Consider the following 14,752-nt stretch of genomic DNA (forward strand, 5'->3'; position numbering starts at 1 on the left):
TCAGAGTGTTGATGAAACACAGAAATTGCATCGCGATTGAATACAACAGTCACCATGCGCACTTTCCTCCATGGGAGTAATGTCTCAAACAGTCTACCCATTGATCGTTCCCTGCAAGACCAGTAGTAGGTTGCAATGCACATCTGGAGGCATTCTGTGATCTGTGGACCTTCAAAGTGTTGATGAAACACAGAAATTGCCGCGAGATTGAATACAACAGTCACCATGCGCACTTTCCTCCATGGGAGTAATGTCTCAAACAGTCTACGCTTTGATAGTTCCCTGCAAGACCAGTAGTAGTTTCCGATGCACATCTGGAGGCATTCTGTAATGTGTGGACCTTCAAAGTGTTGATGAAACACAGGAATTGCCGCGGGATTGAATACAACAGTCACCATGCGCACTTTCCTCCATGGGAGTAATGTCTCAAACAGTCTACCCATTGATCGTTCCCTGCAAGACCAGTAGTAGGTTGCAATGCACATCTGGAGGCATTCTGTGATCTGTGGACCTTCAAAGTGTTGATGAAACACAGAAATTGCCGCGAGATTGAATACAACAGTCACCATGCGCACTTTATTCCATGACAGTAATGTCTCAAACAGTCTACGCTTTGATCGTTTCCTGGGGGACCAGTAGTATTTTCCGATGCACATCTGGAGGCATTCTGTAATCTGTGGACCTTCAAGGTTTTGATGAAACACAGAAATTGCATCAGGATTGAATACAACAGTCACCATGCGCACTTTCCTCCATGGGAGTAATGTCTCAAACAGTCTACGCTTTGATCGTTTCCTGGAGGACCAGTAGTATTTTCCGATGCACATCTGGAGGCATTCTGTAATCTGTGGACCTTCAAGGTGTTGATGAAACACAGAAATTGCATCGGGATTGAATACAACAGTCGCCATGCGCACTTTCTTCCATGGGAGTAATGTCTCAAACAGTCTACGCTTTGATCGTTCCCTGGAAGACAAGTAGTAGTTTCCGATGCACATCTGGTGTCATTCTGTAATCTGTGGACTATGAGAGTGTTGATGAAACACAGAAATTGCATCGGGATTGAATACAACAGTCCCCATGCGCACTTTCCTTCATGTTAGTAATGTCTCAAACAGTCTACGCTTTGATCGTTCCCTGCAAGACCAGTAGAAGTTTCCGATGCACATCTGGAGGCATTCTGTAATCCTTGGACCTTCAAAGTGTTGATGAAACACAGAAATTGCATCGGGATTCAATACAACAGTCACCATGCGCACTTTCCTATATGGGAGTAATGTCTCAAACAGTCTACGCTTTAATCGTTTTCTGGAGGGCCAGTAGTATTTTCCGATGCACATCTGGAGGCATTCTGTAATCTGTGGACCTTCAAGGTTTTGATGAAACACAGAAATTGCATCGGGATTGAATACAACAGTCGCCATGCGCACTTTCCTCCATGGGAGTAATGTCTCAAACAGTCTACGCTTTGATCGTTCCCTGGAAGACAAGTAGTAGTTTCCGATGCACATCTGGTGTCATTCTGTAATCTGTGGACTATGAGAGTGTTGGTGAAACACAGAAATTGCATCGGGATTGAATACAACAGTCACCATGCGCACTTTCCTCCATGGGAGTAATGTCTCAAACAGTCTACGGTTTGATCGTTTCCTGGAAGACCAGTAGTAGTTTCCGATGCACATCTGGAGGCATTCTGTAATCTTTGGTCCTTCAAAGTGTTGATGAAACACAGAAATTTCCGCGAGATTGAATACAACAGTCACAATGCGCACTTTCTTCCATGGGAGTAATGTCTCAAACAGTCTACGCTTTGATCGTTTCCTGGAGGACCTATAGTATTTTCCGATGCACATCTGGAGGCATTCTGTAATCTGAGGACCTTCAAGGTGTTGATGAAACACAGAAATTGCATCGGGAATGAATACAACAGTCGCCATGCGCACTTTCCTCCATGGGAGTAATGTCTCAAACAGTCTACGATTTGATCGTTCCCTGGAAGGCAAGTAGTAGTTTCCGATGCACATCTGGTGTCATTATGGAATCTGTTGACTATGAGAGTGTTGATGAAACACAGAAATTGCATCGGGATTGAATACAACAGTCACCATGCGCACTTTCCTCCATGGGAGTAATTTCTCAAACAGTTTACGCTTTGATAGTTACCTGCAAGACCAGTAGCAGTTTCCGATGCACATCTGGAGGCATTCTGTAATCTGTGGACCTTCAAGGTGTTGATGAGACACAGAAATTGCATCGGGATTGAATACTACAGTCGCCATGCGCACTTTCCTCCATGGGAATAATGTCTCAAACAGTCTACGCTTTGATCATTCCCTTGAAGAAAAGTAGTAGTTTCCGATGCACATATGGTGTCATTGTGAAATCTGTGGACTATGAGAGTGTTGATGAAACACAGAAATTGCATCGGGATTGAATACAACAGTCACCATGCCCACTTTGCTTCATGTTAGTGATGTTTCAAAGAGTCTACGCTTTGATCGTTCCCTGCATGACCAGTAGTAGTTTCCGATGCACATCTGGAGGCATTCTGTTATCTGTGGAATTTCAAAGTGTTAATGAAATACAGAACTTGCCTCAAGATTGAATACAACAGTCATCATGAGCATTTTCCCCCATGGGAGTAATGTCTCAAACAGTCTACTCTTTGATCGTTCCCTGGAAGACCAGTAGTAGTTTCCGATGCACATCTGGGGGCATTCTGTAATGTGTGGACTATCAGAGTGTTGATGAAACATAGAAATTGCATCACAATGAATACAACAGTCACCATGCGCACTTTCCTCCATGGGAGTAATTTCTCAAACAGTTTACGCTTTGATCGTTCCCTGGAAAACCAGTAGTAGTTTCCGATGCACATCTGGGGGCATTCTGTAATGTATGGACTATCAGAGTGTTGATGAAACACAGAAATTGCATCGGGATTGAATACAACAGTCACCATGCGCACTTTCTTCCATGGGAGTAATGTCTCAAACAGTCTGCGCTTTGATCGTTTCCTGGAGGACCAGTAGTATTTTCCGATGCACATCTGGAGGCATTCTGTAATCTGTGGACCTTCAGGGTGTTGATGAGACACTGAAATTGCATCGGGATTGAATACAACAGTCGCCATGCGCACTTTCTTCCATGGGAGTAATGTCTCAAACAGTCTACGCTTTGATCGTTCCCTGGAAGACAAGTAGTAGTTTCCGATGCACATCTGGTGTCATTCTGTAATCTGTGGACTATGAGAGTGTTGATGAAACACAGAAATTGCATCGGGATTGAATACAACAGTCCCCATGCGCACTTTCCTTCATGTTAGTAATGTCTCAAACAGTCTACGCTTTGATCGTTCCCTGCAAGACCAGTAGAAGTTTCCGATGCACATCTGGAGGCATTCTGTAATCTTTGGACCTTCAAAGTGTTGATGAAACACAGAAATTGCATCGGGATTCAATACAACAGTCACCATGCGCACTTTCTTCCATGGGAGTAATGTCTCAAACAGTCTACGCTTTAATCGTTTCATGGAGGGCCAGTAGTATTTTCCGATGCACATCTGGAGGCATTCTGTAATCTGTGGACCTTCAAGGTGTTGATGAAACACAGAAATTGCATCAGGATTGAATACAACAGTCGCCATGCGCACTTTCCTCCATGGGAGTAATGTCTCAAACAGTCTACGCTTTGATCGTTCCCTGGAAGACAAGTAGTAGTTTCCGATGCACATCTGGTGTCATTCTGTAATCTGTGGACTATGAGAGTGTTGGTGAAACACAGAAATTGCATCGGGATTGAATACAACAGTCACCATGCGCACTTTCCTCCATGGGAGTAATGTCTCAAACAGTCTACGGTTTGATCGTTTCCTGGAAGACCAGTAGTAGTTTCCGATGCACATCTGGAGGCATTCTGTAATCTTTGGTCCTTCAAAGTGTTGATGAAACACAGAAATTTCCGCGAGATTGAATACAACAGTCACAATGCGCACTTTCTTCCATGGGAGTAATGTCTCAAACAGTCTACGCTTTGATCGTTTCCTGGAGGACCAGTAGTATTTTCCGATGCACATCTGGAGGCATTCTGTAATCTGAGGACCTTCAAGGTGTTGATGAAACACAGAAATTGCATCGGGAATGAATACAACAGTCGCCATGCGCACTTTCCTCCATGGGAGTAATGTCTCAAACAGTCTACGCTTTGATCATTCCCTTGAAGACAAGTAGTAGTTTCCGATGCACATATGGTGTCATTCTGAAATCTGTGGACTATGAGAGTGTTGATGAAACACAGAAATTGCATCGGGATTGAATACAACAGTCACCATGCCCACTTTCCTTCATGTTAGTGATGTTTCAAAGAGTCTACGGTTTGATCGTTCCCTGCATGACCAGTAGTAGTTTCCGATGCACATCTGGAGGCATTCTGTTATCTGTGGACCTTCAAAGTGTTGATGAAATACAGAACTTGCCTCAAGATTGAATACAACAGTCATCATGAGCATTTTCCTCCATGGGAGTAATGTCTCAAACAGTCTACGCTTTGATCGTTCCCTGGAAGACCAGTAGTAGTTTCCGATGCACATCTGGGGGCATTCTGTAATGTGTGGACTATCAGAGTGTTGATGAAACATAGAAATTGCATCACAATGAATACAACAGTCACCATGCGCACTTTCCTCCATGGGAGTAATTTCTCAAACAGTTTACGCTTTGATCGTTCCCTGGAAAACCAGTAGTAGTTTCCGATGCACATCTGGGGGCATTCTGGAATGTGTGGACTATCAGAGTGTTGATGAAACACAGTAATTGCATCGGGATTGAATACAACAGTCACCATGCGCACTTTCTTCCATGGGAGTAATGTCTCAAACAGTCTACGCTTTGATCGTTTCCTGGAGGACCAGTAGTATTTTCCGATGCACATCTGGAGGCATTCTGTAATCTGTGGACCTTCAAGGTGTTGATGAAACACAGAAATTGCATCGGGATTGAATACAACAGTCGCCATGCGCACTTTCTTCCATGGGAGTAATGTCTCAAACAGTCTACGCTTTGATCGTTCCCTGGAAGACAAGTAGTAGTTTCCGATGTACATCTGGTGTCATTCTGTAATCTGTGGACTATGAGAGTGTTGGTGAAACACAGAAATTGCATCGGGATTGAATACAACAGTCACCATGCGCACTTTCCGCCATGGGAGTAATGTCTCAAACAGTCTACGGTTTGATCGTTTCCTGGAAGACCAGTAGTAGTTTCCGATGCACATCTGGAGGCATTCTGTAATCTTTGGTCCATCAAAGTGTTGATGAAACACAGAAATTTCCGCGAGATTGAATACAACAGTCACCATGCGCACTTTCTTCCATGGGAGTAATGTCTCAAACAGTCTACGCTTTGATCGTTTCCTGGAGGACCAGTAGTATTTTCCGATGCACATCTGGAGGCATTCTGTAATCTGAGGACCTTCAAGGTGTTGACGAAACACAGAAATTGCATCGGGAATGAATACAACAGTCGCCATGCGCACTTTCCTCCATGGGAGTAATGTCTCAAACAGTCTACGCTTTGATCATTCCCTTGAAGACAAGTAGTAGTTTCCGATGCACATATGGTGTCATTCTGAAATCTGTGGACTATGAGAGTGTTGATGAAACACAGAAATTGCATCGGGATTGAATACAACAGTCACCATGCCCACTTTCCTTCTTGTTAGTAATGTTTCAGAGAGTCTACGCTTTGATCGTTCCCTGCATGACCAGTAGTAGTTTCCGATGCACATCTATAGGCATTCTGTTATCTGTGTACCTGCAAAGTGTTGATGAAATACAGAACTTGCCTCAAGATTGAATACAACAGTCATCATGAGCATTTTCCTCCATGGGAGTAATGTCTCAAACAGTCTACGCTTTGATCGTTCCCTGCAAGTCCAGTAGTAGTTTCCGATGCACATCTGGAGGCATTCTGTAATGTGTGGACCTTCAAAGTGCTGATGAAACACAGGAATTGCCGCGGGATTGAATACAACAGTCACCATGCGCACTTTCCTCCATGGGAGTAATGTCTCAAACAGTCTACGGTTTGATCGTTTCCTAGAAGACCAGCAGTAGTTTCCGATGCACATCTGGAGGCATTCTGTAATCTGTGGACTATCAGAGTGTTGATGAAACACAGAAATTGCATCGGGATTGAACACAACAGTCACCATGCGCACTTTCCTCCATGGGAGTAATGTCTCAAACAGTCTACGGTTTGATCGTTTCCTGGAAGACCAGTAGTAGTTTCCGATGCACATCTGGGGGCATTGTGTAATGTGTGGACTTTCAGAGTGTTGATGAAACATAGAAATTGCATCAGAATGAATACAACAGTCACCATGCGCGCTTCCCTCCACGGGAGTAATTTCTCAAACAGTCTACCCATTGATCGTTCCCTGCAAGACCAGTAGTAGTTTGCAATGCACATCTGGAGGCATTCTGTAATCTGTGGACTATCAGAGTGTAGATGAAATAAAGAAATCGCATCGGGATTGAGTACAAAAGGTCACCATGCGCACTTTCCTCCATGGGAGTAATGTCTCAAACAGTCTACGGTTTGATCGTCTCCTGGAAGACCAGTAGTAGTTTTCGATGCACATCTGGAGGCATTCTGTAATCTTTGGATCTTCAAAGTGTTGATGAAACACAGAAATTGCATCGGGACTCAATACAACAGACACCATGCGCACTTTCCTCATTTATGAGTAATGTCTCAAAGAGTTTATGGTTTGATCGTTCCCTGGAAGACCAGTAGTAGCTTCCGACGCACATCTGGGGGCATTCTATAATGTGTGGACTATCAGAGTGTTGATGAAACACAGAAATTGCATCAGGATTGAATACAACATTCACCATGCGCACTTTCCTCCACGGGAGTAATGTCTCAAACATTTTACGCTTTGATCGTTCCCTGGAAGACCAGTAGTAGTTACCGATGCACATCTGGGGGCATTCTGTAATGTGTGGACTATCAGAGTGTTGATGAAACACAGAAATTGCATCGGGATTTAATACAACAGACCCCATGCGCACTTTCCTCCATGGGAGTAATATCTCAAACAGTCTACGCTTTGATCGTTTCCTGGAAGACCACTAGTAGTTTCCGATGCAAATCTTCTGACATGCTGTAATGTGTGGACTATCAGAGTGTTGATGAAACACAGAAATTGCATCAGGATTGAATACAACATTACCATGCGCACTTTCCTCCATGGGAGTAATGTCTCAAACAGTCTACGCTTTGATCGTTTCCTGGAGGGCCAGTAGTATTTTCCGATGCACATCTGGGGGCATTCTGTAATGTGTGGACTATCAGAGTGTTGATGAAACACAGAAATTGCATCGGGATTGAATACAACAGTCACCATGCGCACTTTCTTCCATGGGAGTAATGTCTCAAACAGTCTACGCTTTGATCGTTTCCTGGAGGACCAGTAGTATTTTCCGATGCACATCTGGAGGCATTCTGTAATCTGTGGACCTTCAAGGTGTTGATGAAACACAGGAATTGCATCGGGATTGAATACAACAGTCGCCATGCGCACTTTCTTCCATGGGAGTAATGTCTCAAACAGTCTACGCTTTGATCGTTCCCTGGAAGACAAGTAGTAGTTTCCGATGCACATCTGGGGGCATTCTGTAATCTGTGGACTATGAGAGTGTTGATGAAACACAGAAATTGCATCGGGATTGAATACAACAGTCCCCATGCGCACTTTCCTTCATGTTAGTAATGTCTCAAACAGTCTACGCTTTGATCGTTCCCTGCAAGACCAGTAGAAGTTTCCGATGCACATCTGGAGGCATTCTGTAATCTTTGGACCTTCAAAGTGTTGATGAAACACAGAAATTGCATCGGGATTCAATACAACAGACACCATGCGCACTTTCTTCCATGGGAGTAATGTCTCAAACAGTCTACGCTTTGATCGTTTCCTGGAGGGCCAGTAGTATTTTCCGATGCACATCTGGAGGCATTCTGTAATCTGTGGACCTTCAAGGTGTTGATGAAACACAGAAATTGCATCGGGATTGAATACAACAGTCACCATGCGCACTTTCCTCCATGGGAGTAATTTCTCAAACAGTTTACGCTTTGATCGTTCCCTGGAAAACCAGTAGTAGTTTCCGATGCACATCTGGGGGCATTCTGTAATGTGTGGACTATCAGAGTGTTGATGAAACACAGAAATTGCATCCGGATTGAATACAACAGTCACCATGCGCACTTTCTTCCATGGGAGTAATGTCTCAAACAGTCTACGCTTTGATCGTTCCCTGGAAGACAAGTAGTAGTTTCCGATGTACATCTGGTGTCATTCTGTAATCTGTCGACTATGAGAGTGTTGGTGAAACACAGAAATTGCATCGGGATTGAATACAACAGTCACCATGCGCACTTTCCTCCATGGGAGTAATGTCTAAAACAGTCTACGGTTTGATCGTTTCCTGGAAGACCAGTAGTAGTTTCCGATGCACATCTGGAGGCATTCTGTAATCTTTGGTCCATCAAAGTGTTGATGAAACACAGAAATTTCCGCGAGATTGAATACAACAGTCACCATGCGCACTTTCATCCATGGGAGTAATGTCTCAAACAGTCTACGCTTTGATCGTTTCCTGGAGGACCAGTAGTATTTTCCGATGCACATCTGGAGGCATTCTGTAATCTGAGGATCTTCAAGGTGTTGATGAAACACAGAAATTGCATCGGGAATGAATACAACAGTCGCCATGCGCACTTTCCTCCATGGGAGTAATGTCTCAAACAGTCTACGCTTTGATCATTCCCTTGAAGACAAGTAGTAGTTTCCGATGCACATATGGTGTCATTCTGAAATCTGTGGACTATGAGAGTGTTGATGAAACACAGAAATTGCATTGGGATTGAATACAACAGTCACCATGCCCACTTTCCTTCATGTTCGTAATGTTTCAAAGAGTCTACGCTTTGATCGTTCCCTGCATGACCAGTAGTAGTTTCCGATGCACATCTGGAGGCATTCTGTTATCTGTGGACCTTCAAAGTGTTGATGAAATACAGAACTTGCCTCAAGATTGAATACAACAGTCATCATGAGCATTTTCCTCCATGGGAGTAATGTCTCAAACAGTCTACGCTTTGATCGTTCCCTGCAAGACCAGTAGTAGTTTCCGATGCACATCTGGATGCATTCTGTAATGTGTGGACCTTCAAAGTGCTGATGAAACACAGGAATGGCCGCGGGATTGAATACAACAGTCACCATGCGCACTTTCCTCCATGGGAGTAATGTCTCAAACAGTCTACGGTTTGATCGTTTCCTGGAAGACCAGCAGTAGTTTCCGATGCACATCTGGAGGCATTCTGTAATCTGTGGACTATCAGAGTGTTGATGAAACACAGAAATTGCATCGGGATTGAACACAACAGTCACCATGCGCACTTTCCTCCATGGGAGTAATGTCTCAAACAGTCTACGGTTTGATCGTTTCCTGGAAGACCAGTAGTAGTTTCCGATGCACATCTGGGGGCATTGTGTAATGTGTGGACATTCAGAGTGTTGATGAAACATAGAAATTGCATCAGAATGAATACAACAGTCACCATGCGCGCTTCCCTCCACGGGAGTAATTTCTCAAACAGTCTACCCATTGTTCGTTCCCTGCAAGACCAGTAGTAGTTTGCAATGCACATCTGGAGGCATTCTGTAATCTGTGGACTATCAGAGTGTAGATGAAACAAAGAAATCGCATCGGGATTGAATACAACAGTCACCATGCGCACTTTCCTCCATGGGAGTAATGTCTCAAACAGTCTACGGTTTGATCGTCTCCTGGAAGGCCAGTAGTAGTTTCCGATGCACATCTGGAGGCATTCTGTAATCTTTGGATCTTCAAAGTGTTAATGAAACACAGAAATTGCATCGGGATTCAATACAACTGACACCATGCGCACTTTCCTCATTTATGAGTAATGTCTCAAAGAGTTTATGCTTTGATCGTTCCCTGGAAGACCAGTAGTAGCTTCCGACGCACATCTGGGGGCATTCTGTAATGTGTGGACTATCAGAGTGTTGATGAAACACAGAAATTGCATCAGGATTGAATACAACATTCACCATGCGCACTTTCCTCCATGGGAGTAATGTCTCAAACATTTTACGCTTTGATCGTTCCCTGGCAGACCAGTAGTAGTTACCGATGCACATCTGGGGGCATTCTGTAATGTGTGGACTATCAGAGTGTTGATGAAACACAGAAATTGCATCGGGATTTAATACAACAGACCCCATGCGCACTTTCCTCCATGGGAGTAATATCTCAAACAGTCTACGCTTTGATCGTTTCCTGGAAGACCACTAGTAGTTTCCGATGCAAATCTTCTGACATTCTGTAATGTGTGGACTATCAGAGTGTTGATGAAACAAAGAAATCGCATCGGGATTGAATACAACAGTCACCATGCGCACTTTCCTCCATGGGAGTAATGTCTCAAACAGTCTACGTTTTGATCGATCCCTGGGAGACTTGTAGTAGTTTCCGATGCACATCTGGATTCATTCTGTTATCTGTGGACTATCAGAGTGTTGATGAAACACAGAAATTGCATCGGGATTGAATACAACATTCACCATGTGCACTTTCCTCCATGGGAGTAATTTCTCAAACAGTTTACGCTTTGATCGTTCCCTGAAAGACCAGTAGTAGTTTCCGATGCACATTTGGGGGAATTCTGTAATGTGTGGACTATCAGAGTGTTGATGAAACTCAGAAATTGCATCGGGATTGAACACAACAGTCACCATGCGCACTTTCCTCCATGGGAGTAATGTCTCAAACAGTCTACGCATTGATCGTTCCCTGCGAGACCAGTAGTAGTTTGCAATGCACATCTGGAGAAATTCTGTAATCTGTGGACCCTCAAAGTGTTGATGAATCACAGAAATTGCCGCGAGATTGAATACAACAGTCACCATGCGCACTTTCCTCCATGGGAGTAATGTCTCAAACAGTCTACGCTTTGATCGTTTCCTGGAGGACCAGTAGTATTTTCCGATGCACATCTGGATTTATTCTGTAATCTGTGGACCTTCAAAGTGTTGATGAAACACAGGAATTGCCGCGGGATTGAATACAACACTCACCATGTGCACTTTCCTCCATGGGAGTAACGTCTCAAACAGTTTACGCTTTGATCGTTCCCTGGAAGACCAGTAGTAGTTTCCGATGCACATCTGTGGGCATGCTGTAATGTGTGGACTGTCAGAGTGTTGATGAAACACAGAAATTGCATCAGGATTGAATACAACAGTCACCATGCGCACTTTCCTCCATGGGAGTAATGACTCATACATTTTACGATTTGATCGTTCCCTGGAAGACCAGTAGTAGTTTCCGATGCACATCTGGGGCTATTCTGTAATCTTTGGACCTTCAAAGTGTTGATGAAACACAGAAATTGCATTGGGATTCTATACAACAGTCACCATGCGCACTTTCCTCCATGGGAGTAATGTCTCTAACAGTCAACGTTTTGATCGTTCCCTGCAAGACCAGTAGTAGTTTCCGATGCACATCTGGAGGCATTCTGTAATCTGTAGACCTTCAAAGTGTTGATGAAACACAGAAATTGCCTCAAGATTGAATACAACAGTCATCATGGGCATTTTTCTCCATGGGAGTAATGTCTCATACAGTCTTCGCTTTGATCGTTCCCTGCAAGACCAGTAGAAGTTTCGGATGCACATCTGGAGGCATTCTGTAATGTGTGGACCTTCAAAGTGTTGATGAAACACAGGAATTTCCACGGGATTGAATACAACACTCACCATGCGCACTTTCCTCCATGGGAGTAACGTCTCAAACAGTTTACGCTTTGATCGTTCCCAGGAAGACCAGTAGTAGTTTCCGATGCACATCTGTGGGCATTCTGTAATGTGTGGACTATCAGAGTGTTGATGAAACACAGAAATAGCATCGGGATTGAATACAACAGTCACCATGCGCTCTTTCTTCCGTGGGAGTAATGTCTCAAATAGTCTACGATTTGATCGTTCCCTGGAAGACCAGTAGTAGTTTCCAATGCACATATGTGGGCATTCTGTAATGTGTGGACTATCAGAGTGTTGATGAAACACAGAAATTGCATCGGGATTGAATTCAACAGTCACCATGCGCAATTTCCTCAATGGGTGGAATGTCTAAAACAGTCTACGCTTTGATCGTTCCCTGGAAGACAAGTAGTAGTTTCCGATGCACATCTGGGGGCATTCTGTAATGTGTGGACTATCAGAGTGTTGATGAAACGTAGAAATTGCATCACAATGAATACAACAGTCACCATGCGCACTTTCCTCCATGGGAGTAATTTCTCAAACAGTTTACGCTCTGATCGTTCCCTGGAAAACCAGTAGTAGTTTCCGATGCACATCTGGGGGCATTCTGTAATGTGTGGACTATCAGAGTGTTGATGAAACACAGAAATTGCATCGGGATTGAATACAACAGTCACCATGCGCACTTTCCTCCATGGGAGTAATGTCTCAAACAGTCTACGGTTTGATCGTTTCCTGGAAGACCAGTTGTAGTTTCCGATGCACATCTGGAGGCATTCTGTAATCTTTGGTCCATCAAAGTGTTGATGAAACACAGAAATTTCCGCGAGATTGAATACAACAGTCACCATGCGCACTTTCATCCATGGGAGTAATGTCTCAAACAGTCTACGCTTTGATCGTTTCCTGGAGGACCAGTAGTATTTTCCGATGCACATCTGGAGGCATTCTGTAATCTGAGGATCTTCAAGATGTTGATGAAACACAGAAATTGCATCGGGAATGAATACAACAGTCGCCATGCGCACTTTCCTCCATGGGAGTAATGTCTCAAACAGTCTACGCTTTGATCATTCCCTTGAAGACAAGTAGTAGTTTCCGATGCACATATGGTGTCATTCTGAAATCTGTGGACTATGAGAGTGTTGATGAAGCACAGAAATTGCATCGGGATTGAATACAACAGTCACCATGCCCACTTTCCTTCATGTTAGTAATGTTTCAAAGAGTCTACGCTTTGATCGTTCCCTGCATGACCAGTAGTAGTTTCCGATGCACATCTGGAGGCATTCTGTTATCTGTGGACCTTCAAAGTGTTGATGAAATACAGAACTTGCCTCAAGATTGAATACAACAGTCATCATGAGCATTTTCCTCCATGGGAGTAATGTCTCAAACAGTCTACGCTTTGATCGTTCCCTGCAAGACCAGTAGTAGTTTCCGATGCACATCTGGAGGCATTCTGTAATGTGTGGACCTTCAAAGTGCTGATGAAACACAGGAATGGCCGCGGGATTGAATACAACAGTCACCATGCGCACTTTCCTCCATGGGAGTAATGTCTCAAACAGTCTACGGTTTGATCGTTTCCTGGAAGACCAGCAATAGTTTCCGATGCACATCTGGAGGCATTCTGTAATCTGTGGACTATCAGAGTGTTGATGAAACACAGAAATTGCATCGGGATTGAACACAACAGTCACCATGCGCACTTTCCTCCATGGGAGTAATGTCTCAAACAGTCTACGGTTTGATCGTTTCCTGGAAGACCAGTAGTAGTTTCCGATGCACATCTGGGGGCATTGTGTAATGTGTGGACATTCAGAGTGTTGATGAAACATAGAAATTGCATCAGAATGAATACAACAGTCACCATGCGCGCTTCCCTCCACGGGAGTAATTTCTCAAACAGTCTACCCATTATTCGTTCCCTGCAAGACCAGTAGTAGTTTGCAATGCACGTCTGGAGGCATTCTGTAATCTGTGGACTATCAGAGTGTAGATGAAACAAAGAAATCGCATCGGGATTGAATACAACAGTCACCATGCGCACTTTCCTCCATGGGAGTAATGTCTCAAACAGTCTACGGTTTGATCGTCTCCTGGAAGGCCAGTAGTAGTTTCCGATGCACATCTGGAGGCATTCTGTAATCTTTGGATCTTCAAAGTGTTGATGAAACACAGAAATTGCATCGGGATTCAATACAACAGACACCATGCGCACTTTCCTCATTTATGAGTAATGTCTCAAAGAGTTTATGCTTTGATCGTTCCCTGGAAGACCAGTAGTAGCTTCCGACGCACATCTGGGGGCATTCTGTAATGTGTGGACTATCAGAGTGTTGATGAAACACAGAAATTGCATCAGGATTGAATACAACATTCACCATGCGCACTTTCCTCCATGGGAGTAATGTCTCAAACATTTTACGCTTTGATCGTTCCCTGGAAGACGAGTAGTAGTTACCGATGCACATCTGGGGGCATTCTGTAATGTGTGGACTATCAGAGTGTTGATGAAACTCAGAAATTGCATCGGGATTGAATACAACATTCACCATGTGCACTTTCCTCCATGGGAGTAATTTCTCAAACAGTTTACGCTTTGATCGTTTCCTGAAAGACCAGTAGTAGTTTCCGATGCACATTTGGGGGAATTCTGTAATGTGTGGACTATCAGAGTGTTGATGAAACTCAGAAATTGCATCGGGATTGAACACAACAGTCACCATGCGCACACTACTCCATGGGAGTAATGTCTCAAACAGTCTACGCATTGATCGTTCCCTGCAAGACCAGTAGTAGTTTTCAATGCACATCTGGAGAAATTCTGTAATCTGTGGACCCTCAAAGTGTTGATGAATCACAGAAATTGCCGCGAGATTGAATACAACAG

Source organism: Schistocerca gregaria, chromosome 8, assembly GCF_023897955.1.
Source record: "Schistocerca gregaria isolate iqSchGreg1 chromosome 8, iqSchGreg1.2, whole genome shotgun sequence".
Taxonomy (NCBI): domain Eukaryota; kingdom Metazoa; phylum Arthropoda; class Insecta; order Orthoptera; family Acrididae; genus Schistocerca; species Schistocerca gregaria.